The sequence below is a fragment of the Thrips palmi genome, unplaced genomic scaffold (genome assembly GCF_012932325.1).
Source record: "Thrips palmi isolate BJ-2018 unplaced genomic scaffold, TpBJ-2018v1 HiC_scaffold_5, whole genome shotgun sequence".
Taxonomy (NCBI): Eukaryota; Metazoa; Arthropoda; class Insecta; order Thysanoptera; family Thripidae; genus Thrips; species Thrips palmi.
The window spans coordinates 15,043,595-15,057,392 of NW_023144632.1; the positions used below are offsets into that span (position 1 = coordinate 15,043,595).

A 13,798-nucleotide genomic window follows, 5' to 3' on the forward strand; every position below is an offset into this window, starting at 1 on the left:
CCGCGCGGCCGGAGGCGGTGTGTGAGGCAACCCGTTGCGTGTTCCGGGCGCCCCTACGCCCTCCGCCCGCCGGGGTCGCCCAGGACGCCGTCAGGCAGTCAGGCCGTGCAAACCGCATTTCGTCGAATCCGACAAGGCGCGAGACAATGGGGCGCACAGCACAGGGCGCGCAGCACGCTCAGCGCAGCGCCCGCGGCGGCGCGCCGCCCAAGTCTCGCTGATCGGCGTGCCCCGCCAGCACACTGATTGCCGAGAGTCGGCTGTCTCTCTCGCACCTACACGGGACGCCCCGTGAGAGCGAGGGAGACAGAGCGACGAACAGGCCCCTCGAAATCAGTCTGCAGCACAGCCAGATCGTAGGTGTCGTTCGTGCGGCAGAAAGGAGGGCAAACCACACACTCTGCCCCGCGGGCACGGCGTGTCCCTTGACAGACACTCCACCCGGTCACCGCCACGTTGTTTCAACCACCCCGCCTTGCGACCCGCCGCCACGACGGCCAACGCGCAGCAACCCGCCCGCCAAGTTCAAGTCGAGACTGTTCGCACGGCCGCGGTGGTGCAGTGCGTTGCTGCGTTGCGTCGCGCGGACCCGATTGCCTGGATAGCGCAAAAGCCGCCACGCCCCCAGGCTCGCGCCATCCAGACGCTCAATTTTCATTTTCCAGCCCATCCGTGATACGTCTGTGAAGAAAAACAAGAGCTTGTTTCGAACTATTCTGATTCAAGTGTTGTTCATTAGGTTGATGGTTGCCCATTAAACACAAGCAACGAAATTCCCCGCGTGTTCCGTAGGTTGTGCAACCGAAAATTGAGCGGTGTGTTCTTCTACCCGCGATCCGAAGAACATCGTCCGTGGGCCGCGATGTCTGGGCCGTGTCCGCGCCATGGGCAGCCGGGCAGGCAGGCAGGCAGGCAGGCGGGCAGGCAGGCAGCCACGGGCCATTCTTGCTGCTCGATGCGTCATAAATATTCTAGATGCGGCGCGATGCTGCACGGCACGGCACGGCGCGGCACGGCACGGCGCGGCATGGGGCTCTGGCTTCTAATAACTTGAGCAAACAGTGCGAGCATCGCAGCGCGTCGAGGCTCGGTGCTGTGCCTCCTGGCCATGGCCCTGGCTAGCTGTCCGACGCGCGTAGGAGCAAGAACGGCCCATTTCGCCTCCAAGCCAAATGCCTCGATTAAACGCAACAAAACAACAACAAGACACGCAAGACGGGTAGCCGCATACTTCTTCGAGGCGCGATAGGGACATAAAGTAACGAAAGGATTCTGATTGGCCATGAACAGCGCCCCACTGCCGGGCCTGGAGCGGCGAGTCTCTGTCGCACCTCACGGGGCGTCCCGAGGGGGTGCGAGAGAGACAGCCTGCTGGCGGTGCCGCGCAGCCCGCCCCTTCCTCGTCACGGCTGAGCAGCTCAGATTCGAGCAGGGCGGCAGGGCGGCTGCTTTCGTGAACGCGGCCTTGAGCGCGCACGTCGCTACACCCACAGTGGGCAGCTAAGAAAGGGCCTGGAAACTGTTGCAACAATTTACCAATCTATGAGATACTACCGTTAAAACTTCCCATATGTTGTCCTAACAGAATCTCGGGAAATTAGAATGTCCCTTCGGTGTTTCGGGAAAGCCACGGTTTGATAACTGAGGACAAACGTTTTGACTGGCCAACGTCCAGTGGGGGTCGCTGGCAGAGAGGACCACCGGGCGTCCCCGGGCCTCCCCGGGCCGTGCAAACGGACTCATCGGCCAAAGTGGTCGTTGTTTATAGCGACTCGCTTCAAAAAGGCCGCGCTCATTTGTTAATGCGAGCGATGGCCCATCGGCGTGGCGGGCATGGCCCCGAGGGCCGGCACTGGGAAAGTGATTTACTTTAAATACAGCCATCGCGGCGAGTAATTTGGCCGATCCGGCCGGCCGGCTCCGGGATAAAATCATTTGGGCGCCTCGACGCTCAAACGCGAGAATGGAAATTAGGGTGCGGATAAATAAGCGAGTAGGATTGCCGCGGCTACTCGCCGGCTACCGTGCACGGCGTGCCGGGGGAAATGGGAAACCCTGGCCGGGAAAGTCGGCTCCAGCTCCGTGTCTGCAGCGTGCTGGACCCACAGCCAACAATCTCCACCGGAAGGCCGTCTTGCTCTCGATCGACGGGGGCCTTCTGAAAGAGCTCTTATAAGCACGAAAAACGACTTGGGAGGTGGAGTGGGCTCGACCTGCTCGCAGTGCCTTTGTGACAGATTGTTACATGCGAACGGCTAGTGCAAGGCCCTCAAGGAGACACACAAATTGCTTTTGGTAACGAGTTTTGTCACTCGATAGTGGGGAATGGAACGAAGAACTGGAGGGCCCTTTTCCCTCTGTGCGTTGAACTCCACACTAGGAGGGCGCCGAGGTCACCATAACGGTGGCAACACGCTCGGATCGTCACAAGCAACGGGCCGCGAGCACGCCGCCCCGCCCCGCCCTGCCCCCCGCGGTGGCGTACCCGGGGCCGGGCGTACCTCCAGACACACTCAGTAATGACGGCTAAGAGCTCGGAACTCTAGTTAATGGTTTCCTTCGCGGCGGCAATCTTCCTCACGACTCTTTCTCTTCCAGGGACGTGGCCACCGCTAGGGCCACCGCTAGGGCCCGCCTGCGACACCCTCCGCCACCCAATGACTCAATCCCGCGTGACTTGCCGGGAGGGCCGATCTGCCCCGCTTGGTTTGGCCCGGCACTGCCTGGCACTCGGCGGACTCGGAACGCACCTTAGAACGTCCTTTCGTGAACCAATTCACTTCAATGTTTCGAGTCAATCTATTGCATGTAAATTTTTGGGTACTTTGGGTGCGACCCCTTGGCCGTGCGTGGCTCCCTCGCTGGCTGCCAGCGACCGCCTCGTTTCCAGGACCCTCGCACTGCCGGAAGGCCGCAACGTCCTGCCTCGTTTAGGCCGCGACCGCAACACATCTTTACAGCATCATCAGATTACGCGGCCAGCGCGCACCGCGAGGAAGGCCCCGCAACACCGCCTGCAGGCACCGCCTTGCACAAATGCACTCAAGGACAAGGCGGTGAAAGGCGGCCGGTGCCGCGGGGGCCGGCTCGTGTGTACGTTTAAACAAGTTTCCTCGCTAGTCGGTGGTCGCTTGTTTCCATGGCCACCATACCTCGCGATGCTTGGAAAAGCGGTGCCCCAGCCTTCCCTAGGAGCCCCGGTTACGAAAAACCATACCGTGTACCCCCAAAACCGTACTCTGTACCCCCAAAACACCGTACTGGTTGAAGCTGATTGTCTACCAGTTCCGTGGTTGAAGAAGAACTGAACGCCCACTTGGCTGAGGGAAATCAAGTTGTCCCTTCCTTTTCCTCCGCGGCCGGACTGCTGGCGCTGCTGGCGGACAGGGCAGCCCTTATGAGTGGGCGCTCGCCGGCCTTATCGGCGCCTGGAATCTATTTCCTCATAGCCTCTGGCCCAGGGCCTGGGCCTTCCCTGGTAACTGGATTATAATTACCGAAGCGTTTCATCAGTCCAAGCCGGCCGGCCGGCGTGCTGCAGTGTGCTGGACTGGACACCGACCCTCAGGCAAAGAGAGCCCTGAGTCGTTGAAATCTCTCGGCGGTGGTATTCGGTACACTGCGGAAGACGGTGTTCCTGCTCAGGTGTTGTCAAGTTACCTGCGCTCGCTTTAGGTTTTATTTTTCCGCGAGACCTTGATGTTGAGCAGTTTGAAAGTCCGCCCCTGCCCACGTGTCATGTCAAGCGCCGGTGAGCAGCACTTCAAGGACGGTGAAAAACGAGCCAACAAACGCCTCTAAGAGCGCCATGAGAGAAAAGGCTTCCAAGCACATATTCATGACTCCGTCGAAGTGGCGGCCAGGCCTCCCGTTCGAGCGACGCTAGCAAGCAAACGACTGTAAATTTGGGCCTGAGCGCTTCCGGCCTACCAAGATGGCGTTGTTGTGGAGGATTTACTCCTCACCTTGGTCCGCCAGCGCGACCGGCATGAGGGAGACCTCGACGCCCGCGCTCTCGTCCCCCAAGACTGTTATTGCCCCCTCTCTCTCTCTCTCTCTCTCTCTCTCTCTCTCTCTCTCTCTCTCTCTCTCTCTCTCTCTCTCACGCACGCAAGGACAGCCGCGGTCCTAGCGCCGTACCGTTTCGTTTCACACACGCCGGCCGACACTCCGAAATGAATTCCCACGAAACCTCACCTGACTCACCTCGACAAGACAACGCACGCGCCGCGACCGCGCCGTGAGGAGACGCAGCCTGCCGCGTGGCGTGACGTGGCAGTGGCGTGACGTAGCGTGGCAGTGGCGTGGCAGTGGCGTGGCAGTGGCGTGAGCCGCCAACACAGGTAGTGGGCGGACCGCGTCACGAGAACGTGAAAATGACGAAAAATATCGACAGTATTCAGGTGCGGTTTTGACGAGTTTTCACCAACTACGCAGACCCAGTGATGCCAACCGTGTTGCGAAACCCGCCGAACCCAAGACAGAAGCACTGCCCTTAAGAGCAATGACGTTCACAATTCTCGGTGGTTATTTCTACCTTTCGAACGGAGTGAGATCCACGAGACTCCTTGGGAGGTTACGCCTCGGTTCATTGACGGACGGCCCCGGTGTACGCAACGCGGCGCGCATCCCCATCATAATAATGATTCGATAATGATTTGAATTATGTTTTTTACGCAACGGGAATGGGTGCGGGCCAGTCCCGGCGTTTTATTGAGGGGAACGCCCGCTGCCACGAGGAAACAACAGCCATCGTTTCACCCGCCACCGAACTCTCAAAACGATAGCAGCCCAGCTGTTATCATACCTCACCGGACGTGGATGGGTGACACACCGTTCGCAAACCACCTAGTTTCAGTCCACATTGATATGGGCGTTCAATGAAGCACTGTAGAGCAGCCAGCGGAGCGTCGCGGCGTGGACGGTCGCCCGCACGCGTGTCTTGCGTCTTTCGTCCTGAGGTCCTCGGTTCGCCGCCCGCCGCACCGCTGTTTCGCAAAAACCGAGTCTTTTCCCGCGCCCCCGCACTATCGGCTTGTCATCAGCCCATTTGGAGCTGGAGGGCGAAAAGGGACGCGGCGCGCGGCGGGGCACGGCGCTCTAGGCACGGCATGGTGATGAGACGAGAGTTGCCAACCTTACTCTGCGGCTGCGCGGCTGCGACTCCGCCAACCATCCATTATGGAGACATGTTTTCCCACCGCTGAGGGCAATTGCTCAACAGTGTGCGCTACGCTTGCTACGCCACGCTTGGCCCAGCTTGGCCCGGCTTGGAGCGACAGGGCCAGCAGGCTTTGTTCCAGCGCTGGAAACTCCAGCAGTAGGATCGACGCCACAATCAGTTTGGGCTGAGGCCCGCGCCATCACCACGCCGTCCACGGAGCAAGGCTGGAGCGAGGCGGCCGGGCGGTGGGAATCTCCGGGGACAAGTAATTTGCAACAATAAAGGACGACGCCGCTAAAAAAAAGGGTTTCGTTTTGCTTCGAAGTGAGAGTAACTCACACAGGGCGTGGCTCGATAAGCTTCAATGATTCATACGGCACGGTCCGCCCCATTCAAAACGCAGCCACGCCAGCCTCGCGCCTGCCAGCGCCAGCCGGGCCCACTACAATCGGCATTTTGCATTTGTGGGTTAATGGCATTAAAGAAGAATAATATACCGTTCCATGTCGCAGCGAAATGGGGTGCAGTGCCTGTGTGTTTGTGTGGCCGTACCGCTAGCTTTGTGTGCTTAGCCCCGTCATGGGGCATGGAGGCGAGGCTCGACACATTCCTTTCACACCGACACGTAACTGATCCCTGCACAGGCCTAGCACAGAAATTGGACTGTATTATTATTCGCACTTCTCCGACTGGTGCTATTTTTCTTGGCGGTATCCATCATAGCGCACGAGTTTAGCAGACTTATGTCCCTGTGTGCGTCATCAGCTGGTGAAACACGTCTCAGCGTGCCCTTCGGTGCTCTCCCAGGTGCCCTCTGCTCTTTTTTAAAGGGCCAGGCCGACGACCTGGGTGCACACGGTGCACGCGGAGCGCACCAACCGGATGCGCGTCCTCGCGTCGGGGAGGGGAGCGCGTCGTCGTGGATGTCCCGGGGGAGGCCCTGGATGTCCCGGGGGCGGCCTAGGCCGGCGGCGCGGCGGGTGCGGGGCGTCTCAGATCTCCGATCCTCATCTCGTATGATGATGAAGTCTCCGCAGGTGCGGCGGCGACGAGCCGAGCCGAGCAGCCGAGCCATCTGGACATCTCGGGGCACCTGGGGGGCAAGGCCCTTGTGCGCCTGCCCGCCCGGGGCACACGGCCCGGCGCAGTGCCACCACGGCGATGCGGGGCAGGCACGGCACGGCACGGCACGGCGCGTGCGGCTGAGTATCAGGTGCCGTGCCAAGCGCGCGCCAAGCGGGGCACATCTGCCACTCATCCACGCACCCTCCTTTGCCTCGACGATCACGGGCATTCACTCACTCACACACACACAGGCACTCACATGACGTACATGTCCGTCTGCCCAAAGTGGCCAAGGCTGAGGCGACATATATGCAGACGGCTGTCCCAGATCCACGCGTGCATACCCACACACAAACGCACACTCACTCACCCAGGCGCACACCAGGCGGCGCGTGAAATGGTCGGAATGTAGGGCTGTGCCTCTGCGCCCCGCTCGCCGCGCTCGCCCCGCGTCACACACATGTTGTCTTTTCGTCCTGTGGGATAGTTGCGGAGGTGTTGCTTCCCCTGAGGCGAGGAGGAAGCGGGGAAAAAAGGGTAGCGTCCCCGCCTGTTTTGCCTGCTTCTCTGAGAGCATTTCCGATTTGAATCTCTTGTCTCTGCCTCCCTGTCTGTCCGTCTGTCTGCTTGCCTGCCCGTCCGTCCGTCTGTCGGCCCGCCAGCCTGTCCCATTCCTCTGCGTCGTGAGAAGCTCGCTACATATGAGTCATCCTGTGACAGTGACAGGGGCCTAAGTGCAACGCCTTTGTACAAATTGATTGTGCTTGACCGTGACTCACGGCGCCGAGGCCGGCCTGCCTTTGGGAGCCTCGGCAAGCCTTTGGAGCCTCTGGAGCCTCTGGAGCCTCATGGCGACCCCGGCGCGCATTCAAGTCTCTCAGGGCCATGGGGCCATGGGAGCACTAACTGCACTGCCTTCACTAAGCTGCCTTCTTGACAAAGTGACGTGCACCCACCCGCCTTTCTGCCTCTGTGACACTGGATTACTGCGGCACGTTTGCATGTATGTACTGCACTCAAAACTCCGACAACCCCAGGTAAACAGAAACTCACACGTAATTTCGAACAAAGTAGAATCTTATCGACACCATGACCACCACACGACTTGGGCAAGGCATGAAGTGGCTCTCTGTTGGTCACCCAGCCGCTTGAATCCCAACCACCACGACACTCACCGGTCACCAGGGGTGAAGTATTCCTTAGCTGGGCGTTAAAATCCACTACACTGCACTGAACACCGCACCGCGTCGTTCGCCACGCGAGTTGAGTCGCGACGTTGAGAGCGTCGAGAACCACGGGGCGGCCGGGCCAGGTGCGCGCGTCTCGGCGGCCAGAGTACGACTGAGCCGGAGGAAGGCGAGGCTGAAGCGGCGGCAGCGACGCCGCACCGCGGCACCGCGCCCGACGCGCCCCTCCGCCGCGCCCAGCCACGGCCCAGCACAGAGAGGGTCCCTACGCCGCCCCACCGGCCGCGCCGGGTCCGGCCGTCTGCGTTCGGGTCCGTCCGCCCTACGTAGTGTGTCCGCCCCAGCGGCCTGCCATGCGGCCTGCAGCGCCTCCGGCGGGGCTCGAGCCGCCCGTCCAGCCGCGCTATAGCCGCGCCGACGACGTACCCTGTTGTGGACACCGACTGGGGCGCCGACTGGGGCACCGACCGAGCTAGACGCGTTTTTGTACTCACCGAATAGCGCCACAAAAATTACGCAGATACGGCATCGCCCCGCGGAGACGCACAAGAATGATTATGTATTTACGTATAAAGTGGTGTTCAAGGGATTCACATGTCGCTTATGTATGTTTTTGCATGAGGCGAACAGGGTACTCCAATGAATCTTGAAACGGGAAGAAAAAGAACAAAAGTAAGCCCTAAAAACAGCTGCTGCGCATGCGTACCGGGTAGTGGGGAAACGTCCGCGCATGCGCCGAAGCTGTGTTTAGAGCTTATTTTTATTCTTTTTCTTTCCGTTTCAAGATTCATTGGAGCACCCTATTACAGAACGCTGTGTCGATTCATTACTTATCTCCTGGCCTACAGAGTTGATGTGCGCGATCCGTGCAATCGTGTTGTTCTGCGAATGGATGGGCAGCGGATTACGACATGAAACTGTTTCGGGAATCCGTCATCGGCCTGTCCTCGGCGGGACTGCCCGAAAGTGGTGACGAACGAGTCGAGACAGGATTCGGGCTGGAGATTGGACGGCAACGCAGGCAGAGCAAGGCAGAGCAAGGCAGAGCCACTTGCCGGGCGAGCGTCGGCTGCTGCCGAACATCCCAACAATGTCGCCGTGCCGTGCCGTGCCGCGTCCGCCGTCTCCGGGGACTGGCTGGGTAGCTGGCGTGTGCTCGGTATCGGCTCGTCCAGACAGCCGTGCTGTGTGTTCGGCGGGGCCGCGCGGGGCCGCGTCGGGAGGACGCTCTGCGGCGTTCTGCGGCCACGGACATAAACAAGTGAGTGAAAGTGGTGCAAAGCGATTGTTTTCCTTGTTGTCCCCCGGATTGAGATGTTGTTGTTGGTCGTATCGACGTGTCGATCGTCCCTCCTCGGCGTTGCCTGCCTGCGGTGCCTGCCCTGCGGTGCCCCGGGCTCGCGGATCACAACGGGCCTCTTCTGGGCAACAACCCGCTGCTGGCGACCACAAAGTTGTGGCGCTCGGAGTGCTGGCCGGCCTCATGGAATGGCCTTTGCTGGGATGGTTTGGCGACGAAACTGATTCCGGGAGTCGTTTTCGTCGTTCTGTCTCTCTCGCACCCATGGGGCCTCCCGCGCAGGTACGAGAGAGACAGAGCGACGATCTCGGAATCAGTCCGCTGTCCGACTTGGCGACGGCACTCGGCCGTTTTGTTTACGGACCGGCGTCGCGGCGCATTCGCGACATCGCCTGCGGCATTCCGATCGAGTGAAGTGTCCTCATCATCGCAACGCGTCGCAACGGGGAGCTGCCTGGAAAAAATGTGGCCGCGTCGCCGGGAATGCAGGGAGCCGAAGGAGCCGAAGGACACGCAACCCCCCGTGCATCCGGCCCAAAGGCGGGCGGAAGCGCTGGGGCGGGGCGGGGCGGGGCGGGGCGGGGCGGGGCGGCGCGGATCAGCGAGCGGCTAAAGGGGCAACCCGGCCGGATAATGACAAAGGAGGACCCGCATGACAGCGAAGAGGGCGAGCCGTGGCGAGCCGACATCCTTGTTGTTGCAAGCCTCAATCAGCGCGGGGAACAAACATCTCAGTCCGACGGGGTTGCCCGCCCAGTTCATCTAGTTTCTCAGACGAAGAGCGACGTACTTTATTACGAAAATTACCACCGAGCACTCCCATTGAGTACAGTGGCGCGACCGCCGATGGCCCGTTTCTCGATACTATCGCCCAAACTTGCTTCTCTCCTCCGCCAGCCGATCGGGAATCCTTATTTTCGTGCGTGCCAGCCCGTTTGGTGCCCATTCATCCACATTAGGTGGTCTTCATCCTGGCCGGGATGACACTCGACACCGCCACCAGGTAACACCAGGCCCCCTCTCCCTCCCCACGCCTTCCCAGACCGTCATCGCCGTCTCTCTCGCACGCGCGCAGCACAACGCTCAGGAAGCGATTATCATGAGAACAAGTGTTTTGTATGGGTGCAAGAGAGGAAGGGAAAGACGGTTGAAGACAGGTAGTTGGAGGGGGGAGTAAAAGTGCCGCTGTCTGTCGCGTACGAGTGTGTGTGTGCGTGGCGCTACTTTCGCATGCAGACAAATTGACGCACATTGTTAGTGCACTGCCCTGGGCTGCCCTGGGCCCAAAGTGGCGCGGCGGCGCGGCCCCAACACCTTTGCTGTGCCGCTGCATTGCTGTGCAGGCGGCCCCGCCCCGCCCCGCCCCGCCATGGCCCCGCGCGCACGACCTCTTTGGAACGCGTACATCGTTGCCGTCGACTTTGCGGAGTGAGTAACGATTTTCTCGCTTTCGGCCGGCCGGCCGGTCGGACGTCCGCCGGGCGCGGCGGCCGTTTTACTGTGGCGGGGCGGGGCGGGGCGGGGCGGGGCCGTTCGTTTGGCGCGGTTTTGGCGGGACTCACGCACGCACTCTCGCACCCACACGCACCCAGGGGCCGCGGCACGGCGGCGAGGCGGCGCGGCGAGGCGGCGTTAGCGGCCCTATATTTATGGACGGGCGCGCTGATTCCTTATTGAAAAGGCGCTGACAGTGTTTCGATAGGAATCATCATTAATTTGAGGCGGCGGTGCACAGCCTGGTGCTGGCTCTGCTGGCTCTGCGGGCCGGGTCGGTATCCGTCCGGGCACCCCCGAGGTATCCTCCGACACGCACTGCGCTGATTGGGATCTCTTCTCATGGTCTCAAAGGTCAACGCTCAAAGGGCTGCCTTTTTCGGCGCGAACGCGCGCCGCCTGGTGGGAAGGAAGACTACCTCTTTTTTGCCGCGCACCTACATGACGAATACGTCGCTTCCTCGCCTGCGATGTCCGGAAGGGTTCTGAAGGGTCTTGAATGGTTCTGAAGGATCTTGAAATGTCCTGAAATGTTCTGAAAGGTTTATAAGGGTCTGGAACGGTCCTGAAAGTCCCTGAATTGTTCTGAAAGGTCCTGAAAGGTTCTGAAGGGTCTTGAAAGGTCCTGAAAGTTGAAGCTGAAGGGTCTTGAAAGGGTCTGAGAGGTTCTGAAGGGTCTTGGAAGATCCTGAAATAGCCTGTGATGCCCTGAAAGGTCCTGAAAGCCCTTGAAAAGTCCTGAAAGGTTCTGAAAGGCGACACCGTCACTTGGTTGGCTGGTAACGCGAGACGCGTCTTCCACGCTTCCTCTGCTGGATTGGCGTGCTGGAAAGACGGACGGACGGACGCAGCCATGTATCTATCTAGGACGGGGCTATCCGTCATCTCATTGTCAGCGTGTCTCGCGTCGCGGGACGGCGCCTGAGCTCCAGAATTCAGAGCCGACAACGTTTTCATTCACGAGCGTTCGAAATGGATCGAGGACTGCGGCTGCAGAGGCTTACTCAAATGCACAGGTACGGCTGGAAAAATAAATATAGGGAGAGGGTAGTTCCTGAGTCGCGCCGCTCCATCGGTTGTCATGGCTTCGGCCGCCCGCACACGACGCCGAGGCCTGGCCGTGGCCACTTGGCGGCCTTTCGCCGCTTTCGGGCTGCTTTGGATCAATTAGACTTAATTCCAATCCACTGGGAAGAGGCGCAGCCATTGAAGCACGTCCAACCAACCGCCATTCCTCTCTCTCCCGCTCAAATTTGTTTAAAGAAAATCTCTTGTAACAGTCGCATTTTTTTGTTTTTTCTTTGGAAGGGGTACATGCAAATAAAGGTCGTTTCTTCGACCAAGAAAATGATTTACTTGCCATGCGGGAGATTTGCTTGAAACATCATTAGTATACTGTCACGTATTATCTTGGTTCAAGAAACGACTTTTTTGGGTGCAGTTGAAGCACCTCTTGAGTACTTCCTACCGTTGCCGGCCCTCGGCTCCGCCCAGTGCAGGGCAGCGCAGAGCGTGTGGCGGGACGGGCACCTCGACTGTGCGACGGTGAATGTTACATGTCATGCGAAAAAAATCCTGTTGGAATGGGAGTTGGGTAAAAACGGCTTTGATGTCTTAATGGTCCGTTAGAGTGCCCGGAGGCCTGGACCAGCAGCACACTGAGAGTTCGTTTTCGTCGCTCTGTCTCTCTCGCACTCAAGAGGCGTTCCGTATAGGTGCGAGAGAGACAGAGCGACGAAAACGACTCCCAGTCCGCAGGGCAGCGTGCGGTCGCGCGGCAGCGTCTGCGGCAGCGGCGGCAGGGCAGGGCGCATCATCTCCGTTCCCGTTGGCCTGTCGTTGGCCTGCGCTGCGGCGTGCAGCAGCGGCGACCCGGGCAGACGGGCACGTGCAGCGTGACCTAGACCCTCCGCCAGACCCTACCAACATCAGGCGTCCCCATCAAACGTCTACATTCCTTCATTTCCTCTCCCCCCCCCACACACACACACAATTTCCCGCTCCCGCAAACTTTTAAATGCAGGCCGTGAGGGGTAAGATGTCGAAGTTGTGCTTTCACGAACTGCGTGGCTGAACCGCCTGAGAAGGCTCAGTCGGGGTTCCGAAACGGGGAAAGGGGAGGCTTCCGAGTCGTCTTGCCAAGGTCGTTACAAGTGCGTCGCGTCGCCCGTTCCGCTCCACTGCCGTCCCTAGGCTGGCTCCCCATTTAAAACGCGATGTCCGTTGCGGTCTCTCCCCCCCTCCCCTTCCCCTCAGCCAGCCCGCGGAGCGCGGCGTGGCGCACCTGTTCAACGTTCACCTGTTGACTTCCTGCCGCCCCCTGCTGCCCGCGCCGGCATGGCCTCGCCGAACTGTGCCCGCGACACGCTCTGTCCCTCTCGCACTCCAGTGGCGTCCCGAAGGGGTGCGAGGGAGACAGCGGCCTGGCCGTGCTGGGCGCGCTGGGCGTGCCGCGCTCGTGAAGCGGCCGAGCGGCGGAGCGGCGTTACTGCCGGAGTAGGGCTTGATGCGCAGGTAAGTGCGTGGGAGGGGCTGGGCCGGGGGCTGGGCGCGCAGGGCTTCCCTCGCATCACTCACACAGCGCGGTCCGTGCCGTCTCTCTCGCACCCACGCGGGACGCCCCGTGAGTGCGAGAGAGACAGAGCGACGCGAACGGCTCCCGGACGCTGCTGGTCCTGCCGGACGGGGCATCGGCCCGCCGGCCGCCCTGCAGGCTCCGCGCCACACCGTAAGTACCAGCAAGTACTCGAGGGTGGCGTGACTTGATCGCGGAGGGCTTGAAGGTGCCACCAGCGACGCCGCGGCTGCCGGCTGCCGACGGCTACTGGCTGCCGCGGCCGTCGGAGCGTGTCCCGGCGGCTGGGGCACGCCGTGCAGGCCGACAAGGGAACGCAGCTCATCACGCCGGGCAGGTGTCGAAGCCCCAATCGGACCGGCAGAGCTGCCCGGTGCACCGCTTCGCCTCTTTGCCGCCGCGACGGATAGTGGCTTTCGTCGCCCTGTCTCTCTCGCACCGCTTCGGAGCGTCCCATAGCAGTGCGAGAGAGACAGAGAGAGGCCAGGCAGCGCAAGCCAGCGTGTCGGGGGTCATGTCCGAGGCGCGGGGCGTTGGCCGGCGGCCTTGCACGCCGCGGTGGGCGCTGCCACGTTAGTGCTCTACTTGTCGCGGCGTGGGCGACTGCGGCACTGCAAAGCACTGCAAAGCACTGCAGTACGGCTGTCGCTGTCTCTCTCGCACTCGTGGGGCGTGCCGCGGCGTGCCGCGGCGTGCCGTGTGGGTGAGAGAGAGACGATGTCGGAATGCGTCTGCTGCCGGGCTCGGCCGGGAAGGATGACGGCGATAGGGATCGTCGCGGTGGTCGCTGGTCGCTGCGCCGCGCTGCCATTGGCTGGCCGCCTGTCCGCGGAATGGCGCATTGTGCCTAATGCTTTCTCCGGCGTCGCGCGGCGTGTGGGAACGGGACGCCATCGCGCCACTTTGTCTCGGAACGAACCGAATGACTCCCCGTCTCCCTCGCACTGCCGCGGGCCTTGCCGCCGGCCTGCGGGACGCTCCTCGAGTGCGAGAGAGACGGGTAGCTCTGCTCT

At 60.9% G+C, this 13,798-nt stretch overlaps 1 protein-coding gene across 1 annotated transcript in view; it reads right to left on the reverse strand.

Annotated features, from left to right (window-relative positions):
• LOC117651342 (ras association domain-containing protein 10-like) overlaps nt 1-7,557 on the reverse strand; it is a 33,293-nt gene extending 25,736 nt beyond the window's left edge. The window contains exon 1 of the mRNA XM_034395293.1: nt 7,405-7,557. The gene's annotated coding sequence lies outside the window, so the exon portion shown is untranslated. The remainder of the gene's footprint in view (nt 1-7,404) is intronic.
• Nucleotides 7,558-13,798: the final 6,241 nt, after the last annotated feature.